We start from the raw sequence: 13,081 nt of genomic DNA, 5'->3' as shown, positions 1-13,081 counted from the left end.
GCTATATGATTCTGAGCAATCACTTAAGCCTGTTTACCTCAGTTTCCTTATCTGTAAAATGAACTAAAGGAGGAAATGGTGGACTCTTCCAATATCTTTGCCAAAAATGGTGTCATGAAGAGTGAGACGGGAGTTGAAATGATTGAAAGACAACAAACAACAAAGTGTTATTAATTATTATTGTTTTACATAGCTCAGACTTTGTGGCCATTGTAAGATCTAATGCCTTCCCTCTTATGACAATGCAAAACATTTGCCCTTTTGCCTATGAATGACAATATTGTTCTCCACAGGGATGTGAGACAATAAAATAGCCAGTCATCCAGAGAGACACAGCAAGAGAATGAATGTGTCTGAGTGGGGTTTTTGGAGTTGCTTCCTCTCTCCTCCAGCTTCCATGTCCTTGCACAGGGCTAGGAGCAGACTTCCTGGCGGTAATCATGAAATGAATGCTGCTCTTACATCTCCATCTCTGACATAATAATGCACCAGGGTCCATCCATCTGCATAATCATCTTAACCTGCTCCCACAAGAGAGTTTAAAAGGTCTGTGCTGTTGGAAAATGACCATAAAGCCTGGATGAGTATACCTTTAGTACCAATGCCAGCATCTATCACAGGATAATTAGGAGCAAAGTCCAGGACTGCCAAGAACCACTTCTGGAAACTATTTTGTGTTTGGTGTCTGTGCTGCCAGTTGAAAGTGAAGGAAATAAAATATATATATTGTTATTCTCTATCTTGTGTTTCCCTTTTCAAGTCAGCAAATGGTTCTGTTTCCATGATGGGTTTAGGAGAGTGATGTTTGGAAAAAAGCTGTGGATTTGGTATTGAGGGACCTGGGCTCAAGTCCCAGCTCCGTGGCTTATGGGTTACAAGCCAATGAATCCATCTGAACCTTTGTCCTCTTATATGTAAAAGAAAGAGATTGGGCTAGATCCCTCTGATCCCTTTACCTTAAAGATGACCTCTTTGATCCTATCTTACTGTTCCTTTCCTTATGGTAAAGAGGATATAGTGGGAAATTATTTGCTTTTCCAAAGATACCATTGGCCACAGGATAGAGTATCATCCATATTCTATGTAGTGTTATGGACTGTGAAAGGTTGAGTTCCTTTCATCTTTGCTTTCAGGATCACAGGATAGGTGGAAGAAATCAGAAATGCTGTCTAGTCCAAGTCTTTACTATACAACAGAGGTAAGTAGAGGTTAAATGATTTGCACAAAAGGGCAGGAGAAGGTAAGAGGCAGTGGTAATACCTGAAATCCAGGTCTCTTACCTTGCAGAGCTGAGGTTTTTTTCTTACAAAATAAGGCCTTCAACTTTATCCTCATGTTTTTCAAAACAGAACTGGAGTAAGAGACAAAGAAGGGGGTGGTGGCAATCTATTCACAAAAAAGAGAGAAAAGACTGAGTTCTATCCATTTTATCTATGTTGTGTGATCAACTGATTATTTGAAGGTGAATCCATTACATTAAAGACCCAGAAAGAGAATATGATATAAGATAAAAAATGGAGAGAAAGAGAGACAGAGACAGAGAGACAGAGATAGAGACAGAGAAAGAATGAGAGGGAGAGAGACATATATACTGAGACACATAAAGAGAATGAGAGGGAGACACAAAGAGAAACAGACACACTGAGAAAGAATGAGAAAGTGAGACAGATACACAGAGATAGAGACAGAGAAACAGAGAGCTAGATACAGAGAGACAAAGAGACAGAAACAGAGAGACATAGACAGAGACAAAGACAGAGAGATAGAGAGAAAGAAAGAGAGGGGGGAGGCAAGGGAACAACCCAACTTTAAAATAAACGACTTGTGTATAGGAGAGAGCCACATCTGTTTGAGTATTATACTCAAGATGAAACCTTGGAGAGGGACAAAACCTTCTATTTAATGAGTCTTCTCTGGCTCTAGTCGGCCAGATGCTGCTTTATTATTCTTCAACCAGCAAAGCAGATTTCTTCCAGACTCTTTCCTCAGATCGGCAGTCTTGTACTAAACGACTCATGTTGCTCTAGCTCTGACCCACTCTGAGTCCCAGTCATCCTCTTCCCCGACTTGAATAAATTGTCTTTGCTGTCTCTCAGGGACCTGCTGTAGCATCTCCTTGGCTGACCTCTCCTTCTGTAGCCACTTGAAAATTTCTTGTTCTTTGTCTTTAACCTCAGTGCAGTCTCCTTTCTTTCCTTCCTTGTCACTTTCTCATGTTCTCTGAACTTTATTTTATAATCTTCTGTGTCCTTTCTCTCTGGCATTTGTCTTAACATCTCTTTATAGTCAGTTCCTGAAAGCCTGTCCCCACCTCTACCTGGTAGTTCCATGATTATTAGGGAATCAGCAGGTTGATACGTGTTAAAGCTCACCAGCTAACTTGGCAGTTTAAATTGAGTTCATACCATCCTCTATATGCCCTCTTCATAAAAACAAACAAAAACTAAGGAAACAAGGAGATTTTTATGCTGATCAGAGTGCTGTACATAAACCAGGGGAATAGAGAGGAGCATAAGATCATGGAACTGAAAAGAGCTGAGAATTCATTGCATCCAATGCCCTTGTTTTACAGACAAAGAATCTAAGACTTTAAGAAGTTAAACAGCTTCGCCAGGGCTACAAACTTTAACTCCAATGCCCAATATAATATTCCTTATACTGTGCCTCCAGGATATGATTTTTTAAAACTGTTTCTGTTGGATGCTGAATCAAAGTCTGTTATCTCAGACAACTATCTGACTTAGAGCTCGCAATTCCTCTAAATCCTGCTTAACCCTGTAATAAAATGATGTTTCCTCAACTCCCATTTTAGAGATGTTTCTCAAAGAAATTCCACAGATATTATGTGGAAGTTGGTTCTAAATTTTGGCAACTATGAAACCTTGTTTTTTTCCATAGATTAATTTTTTTTTAAAAAGTCATATTGATATTTTTATTTTTGTGCCAGTTATTTGCTAGCACACTCCCTCTTCTCATACTCCCAGACTCTGGATTTTCCCCTATAACAAAGAAAAATCATGAACAAAACAACCAATACAATGAAAGCATTTGATGGCCTTTACAACATAAGCCTGGCCTTCTCTATTGAGAGTAGGAAATAGGTTTGTTCATTTATTTTCTAGGGCTAAAATTGGTTATTACAATTAAGAGAATTTATACCAGCATTCTAAAGGGAAAGCATTCTGCCTTTCCTCTTTTGTGCAACTTCAAAGCTGATATACATATGTGTCTAAACATACATGTGTCCAAACGTATGTGTATATATGTATACAAAGGTAGTCTACTTCATAAATATGGACTATACATCTTTATTGAAAGGAAGATAATTTATCTATATATTTTAAATTGATTACAAGAATCACTGAGTTTTTAAAATGACTGTTGGTTTTTCAAAAATTTGAACTAAAGGTGTTTCCATATTTGTAACTTCTATTATTTTTTTTGTTTCTTCTTCTCTGTCTTTTTCATTAAGGAGACAATGCTAGGCAACATGGAGGAAAATGCCCATGCTTACACAACTGGTTAGTATCTGAGGCTGGATTTGAACTCTCCACTGTCTCTGGACCTGAAACTCTATCCACTGTGCCACCTAACTGTCCCAGACAAAATAAATAGGAAATAAGTAATAGAGGGAAGGCACTAGAATTAAGAGATATTGGAGAAGGCTTCCATAAAGTAAATGATGGCAATCCAGGTATGGGTAAAGATAACTTTTGTTTCTAATTGGAGCAAAATGATAGGATTTTAATTTCTAATGGCATCTGCTGAGGATAATCCTTTCCTTGAACTTGTCTATAAAAGGTATAAAAGGGTGTGTGTGAGGTGCATTGTATTATTGGGCTCTCTCTGCTCAAGTGGATTGATGCAAAATTGAACTGAAACTTAGGAAGGTGGATTTCTAATTACGATACTTTACTTCCATATTGCCATCACACTTCCATTTACATATTGTTGATGCCCCTTTGGACAAATGATTTCCCTTTACTGGTTCTTAGTTTCCTCATCTGTAAAATAGAGGGATTGAATTAGATGCTCTCTAAGGTCCCATCTAATTCTAAAAATGTCCTTTAATTCTATGTCCTTCCACACAACAAACACATGCTCAATGATCATTTGGATTTGCTCTTTGCCCCAGCATCTATTTTAATAGCTTGTCAAAGTCTGAATTCTTAATCTCTTATTCAAGTTTTTGAAGTAGGTAGATTTGGCTTGTGAATCCCTCCAGACAAGTTTAATGTTTCCAAGGAGTCAATCAACAGGCATTTATTAAGCATCTACTATGTACTAGGCACTAGGGGGTACTAAGATGAAAATGAACATCTCTGCCCTTCTCTCAAGATCACATTCTTCTTATTTTATAATTTGCTGACTCTTCATGAGATATGTTAGAGAAGGTAAACCTGTATTGATTAGAGCTTGTCCTAGATGATCCAAGAAGGGGAAGGAGCAACCATTTATTAAGAGCCTACTATGTGATAGGCACTGTACAAAGCACTTTAAAAATATTATTTCATCTGATCCTCATGACAGCCTGGTGAACAGAAAATAGACCATCAAATTATTTATTCATAGTCACACAGCTAGTAAGTTTCTGGTCTTAACTCTAGGCCGAGTACTCTCTAGCCACTATGCCATCTAGCAGCCTCCAATGAGGAGACCTCTAACTTTGAGAGTGAAGTGGCTTGAGATCAAAAGATACTAAATGGCCAAACTGGAATTTAAAACCTGCCTTTTGATTCCATATCCAACATTCTATTCTCATTGGGAAAGGCTACACCATAGAGATTCTCTGGTCCTCTTAAGAGTTTGCTTTTATATTATTTTCTACTGGACAACGATGCCTCAGGGTTGGAGAAACAAAGCTTCTATGTCAGGAGTCACTAAAGATGAAATGAGAAATGGAAATAAAGCATTACTGATATGCTTCTATAAATCACTTGAGGGAACAGGGTTCAATTTACAAATATAATAAAATAAACCCAAACTGTGTTTAGCACATACCACATTTCAGTAATACATCTCTTTTGTAAAGGGAGAGTCATTTGTCCCGGCGTCAAGGGCCTGGATTTAAAAAATGGCTGTTCAGTATTACTGTTTGAAGACAGAAGAGTAGTATTATAGTCTCTGAGTGCCCTCTTCAACCCAAGAAATCCCTCCTATAACTGTTCTCATAGATGGTCATGGGGCTATGACAATGCTCTGACTTTTTTACAAGATAAAATACCTCATTGTGAGAAAAAAATCCCTTTTATTTCATTTGAGTCAAATATCAGTCCCTTACCTCAACCTACCCCTTATATCCCCAAACATCTGCTCATTGCTATTATTACTATTTTATATTTAACATACAAAACAAATATACATCCTCATCCAGAGGTCTTATATACTTTCATGTATATATACTTTGATTGCTGTGGATATTCCTAACCACTGCAATGTGCCATCCATTGAAATTTTCCTCTTTTAAGTCATGCTTCTTCATTATCTTCAACATGTCCTTCACAGGCTCTATCTTGAAGGCTGGTGACCTTCTTCATGACCCCTGAGCCTGCTGTAGATCACCAGTGTAGCACCAAAACAGTCTATCTGCTGTCCTTTGTACCTAATGCTTGAATGCCCCCTCCCTGTCCTTTTTTTGGCCATTGATATGATGGCTTGTGCCACTTATAACCCACAAGTCATTCTTGGTAATTTGCTGCAATCTGCTTCCAGATGCAATGTGCCTTACCATTCCCCTATGAGTCATCTTTAATTTGTATTCTTCTGAGATCCTCTTGTTTCTTGACTCCTAGCTACTAAGAATCAATAGTAGGATATCTATCAGTGGAGAAAAGACCACCTTGTTCATTAAGGATTAGACCAGAATCACAGAAAATACCCCATAGTTTTCCTAATGTGATCCAACGTACTTTGCTCCTATTTACTTCTGTGCCCAACTTCTTTATCTGGGATTGTTCAGTCATTCCCTATTCTTTGTGACTCCCATTTGGAGTTTTCTCTGGAGTGGTTTTCTGTGATCTTTTCCAGCTCCTTTTTACAGATAAGGAAAATGAGGCAAAGATGGTTAAGAATTTCCCATGGTCACACTGCTAGTGGGTGTCATAACTCAGAAAGATGAGTCTTCCTGGCTCTGGGCCCCAGACTCTAGCCACTATAGAGCCACTTAGCTGCTTTTTCTCTGAGACAGTTGACCTTTAAATCTACATTTTATTCTACTTAGCTAACAGATTTTTTTTGTTTGTTTTGTTTTCATCAAACAACAAACATGGGAGGCATTTGTGGTCTCTATTCCTAATCTGTGAAATCTGTAAAGACATAGTCTGTTACAGAAAATTCTCTTTAATTCTAATTTATCCTGGACAGTTACCTTCATGTCTTCTTACTTCCCTATAAGACTGTGAATTCCTTGACAGCAAGGATTAGCTGACCTTCCATTATATACTGATACATAATAGGTTCTTAATAAATGTTTATTGACTTAATCACCAAAATTCCATAATGGATAGAGACTTGGAATCAGGAAGACCTGAATTCTAATCTTTCCTAATCTACTAATAGTATTATCCTGAGAAAGTCAACCTCATGGTGCTTCAGTTATTTAATCTATAAAATGGGAATTATGACAATTAAATTCACAAAGCTGTTATAAGGATCAAAAGAGGTAATATATATAAAGCACTTTGCAAAACTTAAAGCTTCATAAAAATGCTATTATTAATGATTCTTATTATTTCTTCAAAGTGCACAGACCATAGAGATGAACAAAGAGGCCTGTGGGTTGGTAAGTGCTGATACCTTCTCAGTCACCTTTTTGATAATAACATCATCTACCATCTTTTCTAGTCTTTTAGAATCCTCACCTCTTTGAGATAGCTTGAAAACAGATACTCAAGTGCCTTTAAGCTTGTGTCACTGTCAAAGGAGATTATGTAAGGCAGTATTTCAATTGAGTAGGACTGCCGATAAGTGCTAAAGGATTTTAAGGAAGGGAGATCACTGAGGGTAGAGTGTGAATAGGAAAGTCTTGTAGAGTCTGAGTTGGGTCTTGAAGGATAAATAGGATTCATGTAAGTGAAGAAAAAGGGACAGGGAATTCCAAGAGATAATGAGAATGAGCAAAAACATCAATGCTAGAATCAATCAATTAATAAGTAAGTAAGCATCTAAACACTTACTGTGTTCCAGAAACTAAGCTAAATGCTAGGAATACAAAGGTCAAAAATGAACTAATCCTGCTCTCAAGAATCTTATGTTATATCCCAGTAATATACCCAGTAATTTTGGAAAACAATCAAATATCCTAATTAGAGTAGAGGATCTATATATGGGAATATTGGGAAATGAGGCTGAAAAAGTAGGGACTGGGTAGAAAAAGTTATAGATTATATAGAGACTAACTTAGCACCAGTCTAAGGAATTTGCATTTTGATCCAGTCCTTTTGCTATTTAAAAATCTAGCCTGCTTTCCAGTAGCCCACAGGACAAAGCATCCAGTTTCTCTAGGGATGGCTGGCTTTGGGTACATGCATGATTGGTTCAATAATTAGGTGGGAAATGCTCAGGGCAGGTGCAAAGGAGCAATGTGAGCACGCCCAGACTCATTTCTAGCAATTACCAACTGCCATGGCAAACTGGGGGCTGGACCTTGGCTTGACTGGCAATCGTGTAGATATCAAAGGGGAGATTAGTTTGGAGTCCTTAACAATGTTATATTTGCTACCAGTGCTCAGGATCTACGCCTCCAAGGCTGTCAGCTTTATATCTACTTCTTTTTATCAATACCAGCAAATAATTCTCTAGACATTTATCATTTTAAACTGTCACAGTCCAGTGCCTTTCCCAACGACCAAAATCAATACTGATCTCAGTTTGAATACTTTTCTGACAAGGTTCCTATTTGTAGATTCACAAGTAGAACTAATGTGTGTTAGAGCTATTCAGCCTGGCATTTTGCAGCTCCATTGACACATTAAATATAGGCATTCACCACGACTATTAACCTTACAACTATTAAGTAATAAAAATCCCACATACATATTTATTAGCTGAATATCATACTCAAGCATGATGCCTTACCAAAAGAAAGAGAATGAAGTGGAGAGGGAAACAAGCCTGCCTACTTCTGGTTCATTTTCTATCTCATGGAAAGAACCAGAAAAGGAGTCAGATACAAGAATCATTTGGAAATACCAAATTGTTCCAGTGATTCTCTTGGCCTCCAGAATAAAACAAAAATTTCTTCTTCTTGACAGATATTTTTATATTCAGCCCTTCCAGCTTTATTGTAGTTTACTCCCCATTTTATGCCCTTCATTCTAGCCACGCTGGCTTGCTTGCTGTTCTCTCTGTCCTACCTTAGTATTTTTGTAAAGACTCTCTCACGTCTGGAAGTCACTCCTTCTCACCTCTGCCTCTCAGCATCCTAGCTTCCTTCCAGGCTCAGTTCAAGTGATACTTGTCCTAAAAGATCTTTCTTGCTTTTCCCAGTTAGCAGTTTTAAATCTCAAATTGTTTTGTGTATTATATGTATTCATTTATCTGAGTGTATGCTGCTTTCTTCCAGTAGAATACAAACTTTTATTTTTCATTATATATATTTTTATTAAATATATATATTTTATTAAAATATAATATAGTTAAATATATATGAAAATATATATTATATTAATATAATTATATTATATATTTTTTGAATATTTTTATTTAAAGACAAAGAACTGTTTGTATTCCTTACTCCCAGTCCTACATATGATAGGCATTTGATATATCACAAATGGAAATTTGGTGAGTTAATAAATGCCCTGAAAAGGGAAGATCAGAATTTACTCCAGGAGATTAAAGGAGACTCACAACCAGATGACCTGAATTCAAATACTTAGCCAGTCATTAGCTGTATGATTCTGATCAAGTCATTTCTCTGTGATGGACTTCATTTTTTTGAACTTTGAGATGAAAGGGTTGGGCTAGATGATCATTAATGTTTTCTCTAGTCCTATCATCCTGTGATTTTAAATAAACCACCAGACTGTATACTAGAATCAGTTATTTTAAGGTTTGTAAAGGCCTTTGCGTCATGTTATCCTAATGCTCAAATCTGTTAGTTGCTTAGATAGGTGCCATTGTTACTTCCATTTTGCAGATAATACTGAGAGAAGTTAAATGACTTACTAAATCATTACTTACTCACCACTAAGTAAGTATCTGAGGTAGGACCTGAGCCCATCTTTTAGACTCTAAGTTCAGAACTTTATCCTCTAAGCCACATTCAGTGGACCCTGGATCCTATTGAAAGTTGTGGCACAGCAAAGTGCTTTAAAATAGAGTGCTTATTTTTTCTAACTGTTAATGGAAAGCCTAACCCATCCCTCTCCCTCCCAATAATGTCAGCAAGAAGCTTCTGATTTCTGAGGAGCTGCATTCGTGATCATGAAGCATGGGGAGCTGTCACTAAAACAACACAGACAGCTCTTGTGGACATGGCATTCATCAGCTCCCCTGTCAGTGGAGGAGAGCGTTTAACAGCTAGGAGACTGACTATGCTTCTGGAGTTTAGAGAAATGAGACATTTACAGAGCCTCGGAATGTGTGATTTGAAAATAGGTCTCAGATCTGAGAAGCCTGTTTTGTGAAGGGTGACCAATAGCAGAAGGCTTGAGGAACAGGGAAGGTTTTAAATTTTGGCTAGTTTCATTTCTTTCTTTTTCTTCTAGAATGACATTGGAAGAGACTTTTTGGGGGTCAGTGGTTTCTGAGCTGAGCCTTCAATGAAGATAAACACTCTGAGAGAGATAAAAGAGCAGAGAGAGTACATACCAGGCATTAGGGGATCACTTCTGCCAATTTCCCAGGGTAGGAGAGTGAGCAGCAAATTTTAGGAAGAGTGAGCACAACCCTTTCTCAGGAAAATTCTTCCTGTTGATCAAGATGACAAAGAATTGTCTGGAATCCCCTTTCCTGGAAGGTTGTAAAGAGTAGAATAGAAGCAATGACATAGAAAAGGCACTTAGACTTAAACCTAGAGGTTTAATACTAAATTAAACCTGGGAGGCTTGTCTAGTCAATATTATAAGGAAGGAAACTGAGTCCAGAGTAAGGAGTGATTTGCCCAAATGTGTATGATTAGAAAGAATTTGGAATTTGAAGTCTTTTGACTTCAACAGTCTAGAGGTTCTATTGATTCCTTCTGCTGTTCCCAATAATACTGATCATTAATTATTATCCTCAATAAATATTTATTAAGTGCTTCCCAGGTGCCAGGTACTATGATTATGATAATGTAATGAACCGTATTTCTATAACACTTTAAGATCTATTACCATCACCACCATTATCATCATCATCATGACCACTGCCATCACCATTACCATCACCATCATCGTTATTATTCCCATTTGATAGACAAAGAAACTGAGGCTAAGAATGTTTACATGACTCAGTCCTGGTTACTGTAGCAAAGATAGTTGAGATTTATTTTACTTGACTCCAAGTCCATTTTGGCCTAAAAGCACTGGGAAAGATATTGCTGTGCATAAGATTGTCTCAGCGTCTTAGGACACTTTAGACTCAGAATTGAAACAAAATGATACCTGTAGATCAAAAAACAGTCCGCAAAAGATTTACATCGCTACTTTAAGGGGAGAAATTTTAGTAAGGATGTTTCATTGACCTATTGGACCTAGTTTCCTTGCCTCAGTGTTGGCCATACTGGTACATTGGTCAAGCTTGAGGGGGAATCAGACCTGCTTTCTCCTGGGCTGGTTTGGCTTTAATCAGATGACTCTTATTCCTCTAAGCCCATTAAATCTCATGACAGTTTCAGTATGTTCTAAGGGAAAACGAGCTTAGTTTCTGTGGAAGTAGATGATGTTCCTACAAAATTGCATACAAGAGGAGGGCTAGAGGTGGAATCAGAACATCTAGGTTCCAATCTTGTTTCTGTCACTAATGGTGTGACCCAAGTTTCTGGACTTCAATTTCCTCAGTTATAAAATGAAGCAGTTGGGCTAGATGGTTTCTAACTTTCCATTAAATTGTAAATCTCTGCTTTTATGACATTCTCCAAGGCTTCCAACAAGGGACACCAAAATGTCTCAGGCAATAAGACACATAACTAAAAAGAGAGAGATTATAACATCACAGCACTGTGCTGACACGTGGTACTTCATAAGTGCTTGTTAACTGATTGACAGAGAGATCTGAGGGATGATAAAGAAGAAGGGATCCATTTAACATCTAAATCCATAATTCATTTCTATCCAGAGCAGCCTCCTCTATTTTCTAGTACTTGGTATCAGGAGCCACTTTGTTTCCATAACACTAGAATGGGCTCTTGGGAGCCAAGACTAATTGCTAAGAAGTGCCTTGTTAAAGCATCTGTGGCAGAAAGAATTTCTGCTTCTTTTACCCTGGACCCATCAAAAAGAAAGAACATTATTATAATGTTGATGCAATAGGGAAGACCATTAGATTTGGATTCAGAAAAGCTGAGTTTGAATTCTGGTCCTCATCCTGCTAAGTGAACTTAACTCTCTTAAATAATTACCAAGTTTCCTTCCAGATCAAGATCTTCTGCTTCCATAAGGCTGGTTGTCTAGGGGTAGAGGCCTAGGGATTGACCCAGATACTCTGAGCATATTTGTGGCTATTGGTGGTGATGAAATCTTTAGGAGAAAATGTGTTTTTTATTCCAATCTCGACTAGAGTTAGCCATTATTAAAGTCATATGGATATCTAATTTTAATAAAGTTGGGAAATAACTAGAGCCTCAACTAGAAATTCTTTCCCCTGGGGAAAAAAGAGTTGAATAGGGAGGCTCAATCAGTTAGATTAAGAAATTATAAGTCAATTAATGTGATGACCTCATTAGCACCCTGGATACCTTAAAATCAGCAGGAATCAGGATAAGCAAAACTTCTTGGTCTTTATTCTTGGTCTTTAGCAGTAGAAGTGAAGGGAATAGACAGGGTATAGGATCTCCACGACCTCTCCTCTTCGTCTGCCGCCCAGAAATGACTCTGGTTTGTCTTACTCCACCCCCTTACCCTCCTACAATTCTCTGTATACAGCAAATGATTGGGCCAGCACAGGATAGTGGGAAGGGCCATTTTCCAAGCATATTCTTATAGAGTATTGTCCAATCAGTAATTAGCCTTAAGTGCTCCATTGTCCGACCTCAGTGTATTAACTCAAGAGTTTCGGCCCTTTACAAATTAATAATTAATCCAATAAATCAATTAAAGTAATTAATAAATGATCAGATTAACATATATTAACCACCTGCTATGTTGGAGACACAAGAAAGGTAAAAGATATGGTCTCTTTTCTCAAGAAACTAACAGTCTAATGGGAATGGAGGGGAAGAATATGCAAATAACTATGTACCAACAAGCTATAGATAAGATAAATTGGAAATAAGTGAGGAAATGTGGGAGGAATGCTTTGTGTCTGATGATGATGTGCAGAATAGCCTGAGTTTGTAGGGGAGAGAATGACAAAAGTACAGAGGACTGTTTTTGTCATAAATAGAGTCGTGATAGGAAGAAAATAGTCTAGTGGCTTTTTCTTCCACATAGGTTGGAAGGACTAGTAAGCATACCATTTACCCCAAGTTAATTGTGTCTCTGAAAATGAGCCAAAAGAATCGGTGGATTTAGTATCAGCAATTCAGCGTGTTCTAGTAGAAAAGGGTGATCTCCTTGAAGTCACCTGGGTTCCAGTTCTAAGTCTACTGTTCCTTAACCATGTGACTATGAGGAAATTGTTTTATCCCTTTCACCCCCTTTAACTCAGCTATAAGATAAGGGGGTTGGACTCCACAGATCCTTCCAGCTATGAAGTTTTATTATTCCAAGCAGGAGGCTTATAAACATTGCACACTAACCTCCCCCTAAACCTCTCTCTTCCCATCAACTAAGCAGGATCAGTGAAGATAGGAGGGTCAGATTCCCAACCTCTCAGGGTAGATGTCAAGAAATTATTTGTTGTTGTTTTTTTTTTTTAATGTGATTTATCCACTCTGATTTTCTTTCTATGGAAAACGAGTTGTTACCATAGCAACTGCCACATTACATGGCTCTGTACT

At 37.7% G+C, this 13,081-nt stretch overlaps 1 long non-coding RNA gene across 2 annotated transcripts; it reads right to left on the bottom strand.

Moving 5' to 3' along the window:
- Nucleotides 1-209: 209 nt before the first annotated feature.
- LOC141553830 (uncharacterized) lies at nt 210-11,998 on the bottom strand. 2 transcript variants are annotated; one of them, XR_012485669.1, is made up of 4 exons: nt 11,879-11,998; nt 9,814-9,954; nt 1,281-1,386; nt 210-553 (listed from the first exon to the last, which is right to left on the bottom strand). It is a non-coding gene; the product is annotated as an uncharacterized LOC141553830 (long non-coding RNA). The 2 variants fall into 2 exon arrangements; XR_012485668.1 differs by having other exon boundaries at nt 9,814-9,912; nt 11,879-11,994.
- Between the last annotated feature and the right edge of the window lie 1,083 nt (nt 11,999-13,081).

This window comes from Sminthopsis crassicaudata, chromosome 2, assembly GCF_048593235.1.
Source record: "Sminthopsis crassicaudata isolate SCR6 chromosome 2, ASM4859323v1, whole genome shotgun sequence".
Classification (NCBI taxonomy): Eukaryota; Metazoa; Chordata; class Mammalia; order Dasyuromorphia; family Dasyuridae; genus Sminthopsis; species Sminthopsis crassicaudata.
This window is presented reverse-complemented; position numbering and strand designations above follow the sequence as displayed.